Below are 5,932 nucleotides of genomic sequence, written 5' to 3'. Positions count from 1 at the left end.
TTCAGGGTAATTAAAACTTTTTGTCAAATGTCACAAAATATTTTTTTTTCAACTGGTACTATGTTTCTACATATATATGCAATTTCAGAACTATGTAGGCTCCATTAGTTTGTACTTTGTGGGTGTCAGCTTAGCACAGTGCCTGATACAAAGTGGTTGTTTTATCAGGACAGAATTATTGGTCTTTATCTAAACATGATTATATTGCCTGAAAAAAATGTTAGCTATCTCTATTATCACCTTATTTGTAAGTAAATATTTCAAGAAATAGCACATATCACATGAAACAACAACCCGATATGAAGAGACCCCTATGACCAGAAAATACATACATATATACAAAGAAATCAAGTAACATGTTGACACTTTACTTCCTTTGGGCAAAGTGACGAAAACTGAGAGAAAATATCTTTATAACAAAAAAAATATATTAAAATACACAAAACAAATATTTTCCTAAGTGATCAAATTCCCATCATCAGTATCCAATTTCCATCTTATTTTTAATGCCCAATGAAGGAATGTTTTGCATATAAAAACTAAGGAGATTATTAACACAAAAATCTTAAGACAGTAAGACAATTATCCTGAACCTATTTTCTATATCATAGTTTTAGAAATCAAATACATGTACACAGCTTTACCCAACTTTGAAGATCATATACAATAAAATCTATAAGATGAAGAGCAGCAAGAATATATGACCCCAAAATATGTCACTCAGGCATGTGGATTATTTGAGTTGATGGCAATCAAGACCCAGATGCAAGAAAAACTTTTACCCCTCCCTTAACTACTTAAAGGAATTTAGATCAGAGACCTTGCTCAGAAAGAGAGCTCCAAAGGACCTATTTGTATGGCAGAGCAAACATCTAATTACCAAACATCTGTTCTTTCTATTGTCCTTTGAGTTACCTTCCTCCTCTTTGTTTTTTTTTTTTCTTTTTTATATTTATTTTTATTTGTTTATTTACAGCATAACAGTGTTCATTGTTTTGGCATCACACCCAGTGCTCCATGCAGTACGTGCCCTCCCTATTACCCACCACCTGGAGAGGAGAGGGAGTTGAGGGAAACTGGAAGGGGAGATGAACCATGAGAGACTATGGACTCTGAAAAACAACCAGAGGGTTATGAAGGGGCGGCAGGGGGGTGGGGGGGATGGGAGGTTGAGGAACCTTCCTCCTCTTTGAAGCCCTAGGCCTCTACCCCATGTTTTAGCTCAGGATGGCACATAAACCTCAACTGCCCAATATGCCTTTGTGTATCATTATCTCTGTGGAACCCCATAAGAATGTAATTAAATTTGTTTTCAATCCTATTAGTCTGTCCTGTGTTAATTTGATTATTAGGTTAGCTAAAGAATCAAGAAGGGTAACGAAAAAATATTCCTCCCCAATAGATACTATTCATAAATGGGCATTGTATAAAGTGTTCCAGCCTAATAACTTCCACTCAAAATTTTATTTTTTTTATCAAAGAAAAGGAATGATACATATTCCACCAGTACATTTCCTCCACCTAAAATTAAAGCCATAACAAAATACCATTTCACACCAGTTAGAATGACCAGTATCAAAAAGACAAGAAATAACAAGTGTTGACAAAGATGTTGTGGAAAGAGAACCTTTGTGCACTGTTGGTGGAAATGTAAATTGGAAAACACTAGTTAGGTTCATTAAAGAACTAAAAATAGAAATACCATCTGATCTAGTAATTCCACTTCTGGATATTTACCTGAAGAAAACAAAACTAGTTATTTTCAAAGATATATGCATCCCAATGTTTATCACAGTGTTATTTACAATAGCCATGATGTTGAAGCAACCACTGATAGAAAAATGAACAAAATGTAGTATATATACACAATGGATGATTACTCAGCCATAAAAAAGAATGAAATCTTGCCATCTGTGACATGGATGAAACTAGAGGATATCATACTAAATGAAATAAGTTGGAAAGAGAAAGACAAATATCATCTGACTTCACTTATATGTGGTCTCTAAAAAACACAATAAATGGCAATAAAAAAGAGAAAGACTCATAGAGAACAAACTAAAAAGGTTGCCAGAAGGGAGGGAGGTGATGAGATTGGTGAAATAGGTGAAGGGGATTAAGAGGTACAAACTTCCCAGTTATAAAATAAATAAGTCACAGGGATAAAATGAACAGCATAGGGGATATAGTCAATAATATTATAACATTGTATGGTGACAGATGGTAACTACAATTACAGTGAGCATTTAGCAATGTATATAATTGTGGAATCACTATATTATACAACTCGAACTAATATTATCAACTAGACTTCAATTAAAAACATAATAAAGTAAATAAATAAAATGCTTTCTGAACAAATTTTTGCCTTTTGAAGGACTCAGCTTTAAAAGAACAATGTATATCTCATGTCAACAACACAACTTCCAATAGCCATTCTACAGAAAATAATCTTTCTGACTTGTTCCCTGTTAATCTCTGCATAATTTATACAACAACAAAGTATGCTCTACTTTGGGGTATTATTTTATTTTAAGTGATTATTTAAATAATTTGTTCTTATTTTCCATCAGCCTTATTATTATGCTGCCATAATAAATTAGATTATAATTTCTTCAAAGACAGAGTCTCATACTCATATGATCTCATACTCCTTAATATCCACCATAATCCTTAATGTGACTTGTTTGGATTTGACTTATTCAGCATTTGAAAGGGCTTCCAAGCTCACACTGGCCGATCTTTTTCTCTGGAAATTTCTCTTATTAAAAACTGCTCTACCCTCACTAACACATAAGTACAACAATAATACAGAAACTTATCTCTCATGCTTAGGTAGGCACCATAGTCAAGCAAGAAAATCAGATTTTTTTTTTCCTTAGAAATTGGAAATTTGTGTATTTGTTTGTTTATTACAAAGCTATTTTAATAATTTGAGGTGAGCCCCACAGGATTTAAAACACTGGGAAGAGGAACACCCTCACTCCCAGGAGTGACCCAGAAGGAGAGGCATTCTGAGGAGAAGGAAGCACTCAGAGACTCAGAGAAAAGGGATGTCATTGGTGGTGGAACCTGTGAGTACTATAGGAGGACACACCACCATGGTGTAACACAGGCTAAGGGAAAGAGGTTTGGACAGGAAGCCACAAGCTTTTGTTCCTCATTCTTCTCACTGTATTTTTCTGCTTCTCCTCATAACCTTGGAGTCCCTCTGCTTGCAGGTGGTAATAGAAAGCCTATCATCTTAGAAAAATATAGAACATTTCATGAATTGGCAAGTCATCCTTATATAGGGGCCATGCTAATCTCTGTTTCATTAGAAACTGGACATTTGTAATTGAGGGGTCAAATTTCTGAAAATCTTTAAAACTGTGTCAATTTTATTACAGTATTTTTTTCTTATTTTTCATAAACATATAATGTATTTTTATCCCCAGGGGTACAGGTCTGTGAATCGCCAGGTTTACACACTTCACAGCACTCACCATAGCACATACCCTCCCCAATGCCCATAATCCCACTCCCCCTCTTCCAACTCCCCTCCCCCCAGCAACCCTCAGTTTGTTTTGTGAGATTGAGTCACTTATGGTTTGTCTCCCCCCCAATCCCATCTTGTTTCATTTATTCTTCTCTAGCCCCCTAACCCCCTATGTTGCAACTCCACGTCTTCATATCAGGGAGATCATATGATAGTTGTCTTTCTCTGTTATTACAGTATTTTAAACAGAATGTCTGTGAAAGCTTCTAGCTGAGGTTCCTGGATCTGGATTCTGGGGTTTTTCACATACTTCCTGCATTCTAAAAGTTAACTACAGTTGTGGGGTTTTTTTGGTCTGTTTTTAATTATGTATCTCGCTAATTATAATTCTAAGAAACTTAACTAATATATAATTATAACTATAATTATGTAAGTGCTATATAATATATATAGCACTGTATTCACTGGAGTCAGTATCATAAAGAAACCATTAAGTTAGAATCTAGGCTTCAAAATAAGGAATGTGGTCTTTACAACAAATTTTAACAGAAGAAAATATTAATAATTTCTTATCAAATTCCTTTCTATAAATGAATAAAGATGCCCACTTTGTTATATGTAGGTATTCTAGGACCAAAATTATGCCAGTAAAAAATGGAAAACATCTTTGAGTATGAGATGCATCAAGTTTTATTACATGAATTTAATCAAAATATTCACTCTGTTAAAATAAATTTGAAGAATTCTATATATGATTTCTTCATTCTTCTGCCTATCTTAAATTTAGGGTATACAAGTTTTCTTTTCCTTGCTAGACTTCTCACACCAAGATCAAAATAAAGCTGTATTTAGGAAGTGATTTTATCATTCCTAAATTCTTCATTTCATTTTCAATGATATATTATGAAATATATTTTGATTATGAAAAGTCAATGTCCCATATCTTAGGAAGTAAAGGTTACATTATCTATTAATGAATGGGAAAAAGTAGTGCAATCATAAGGAAGTCAAATGATACCTTTGGGATTTGGTCAACAAAGATACTTTAAGGGAGAACATCTGTCATGAGAGAGAAAATTTCTTTCTGTTAAAAGCACACAGAATCTCTACAGTAGAAAAGTTCTTTATTCATAAGGAATCCAGAAAGAGTAGAGAGCATTTATACATGAGTCTTTATTTTTCAAAGATTTATTTGAGAGAAATTGGAATGGCATAGTGAGAAGGAAAGAATCCTCAAGCAAACTCCCAGCTGAGCATGGAGCCCAATGCAGGGCTTGTCCCTAGGACCCTGAGATCATGACCTGAGCCGAAATCAAGAGTTGGACACTCTGAGTCTATTTCTTGAATACTTGTTATTGTGGTTTCTTAAATCAAGTTACCAAAATTATTATCTAGAAATAATAAGACAGGTTTCAATAAGGTTATCACCCCAGGGAAGAAAATGTTTGACATGACCAAGAATAAATTATATAATATATTAAGAATTTTGATATTATGTATAGAAGAGGCATTTTAATGCCTATATAGTTTCTTAGAAAACAGCCTAGCACAATGATGAAAAATAAGATTTAAATTTCTCCACCAACATGTAGCTACATTAGAATTTTAACAATCAAAACATCTAAGGTTTAGCTCAGGCACAGGGACTAGTTGTAGGGCACTAATTGGAAGGTCTAGAAAGATACCATATTTCTTTAACCCAAAGCATTGTGACTGAATGATATGCCACAAAGCCTTTGGCAACTGTTCTCTGAAGTTCAACTCACAAAAGGAAAATGAATGAACGCTGATTACTACTTACTGGTAAGAACTCACCCTAATCTTGCCAAGGAATGATCTACTACCAGCTATCTAATAATCTCAGGTTTTTGTCATCCTAACTCCTTTCAAAGAAAGTTTTCATTCTTTGAAAGAACACTAGAATGAAATCCTTGTGAGATTACTTTACATTTCCTATTCATAAGGCCCAAATAAGAACACATCAGAGTAACAGCGGCAGCCAAATATATTTACCATGTGTCTGACTGTTGATTATCCTTTATTTAGAAAATACACTTGAGATCAGGTATGAGTTTTCTACAGCCATGTGGCAAAAAAAAAAAAAAAAAATCAATCATCATTCCGGGAGTTAGACTACTCCAAAGGCTCTTGTGTTATCTTGAAGAAGTCATTTGAATTCCCATAGGTTCACTATGTGCATCTAACATATGGGACCATGAAAACTATATTCTCCCCACCTCAATATGATCAGTGTAATTAAGATTGAAAGTTCATTTTAACTATAAAGAAAAGATAAACATACAAAAAATTGCTATTCCCATCTATTGGTATAGATAATTTAATTTACATATGACTTAATCTTCATAATTTAGAAGTGGAGGGGAGGCTCCAAGAAATGACCTACATGAACAAGCATATACCCATGTTTTATTTCATGTAACAAACATTAGTTAA

The 5,932-nt window shown here is 33.9% G+C and overlaps 1 non-coding gene across 1 annotated transcript; it reads right to left on the bottom strand.

Moving 5' to 3' along the window:
• Positions 1–3,248: 3,248 nt before the first annotated feature.
• Positions 3,249–3,354, bottom strand: LOC123951256. Its single transcript, XR_006820403.1, has one exon. It is a non-coding gene; the product is annotated as a U6 spliceosomal RNA (small nuclear RNA).
• Between the last annotated feature and the right edge of the window lie 2,578 nt (positions 3,355–5,932).

Source organism: Meles meles, chromosome 9 (genome assembly GCF_922984935.1).
Source record: "Meles meles chromosome 9, mMelMel3.1 paternal haplotype, whole genome shotgun sequence".
NCBI classification, from domain to species: Eukaryota; Metazoa; Chordata; class Mammalia; order Carnivora; family Mustelidae; genus Meles; species Meles meles.
This window is presented reverse-complemented; position numbering and strand designations above follow the sequence as displayed.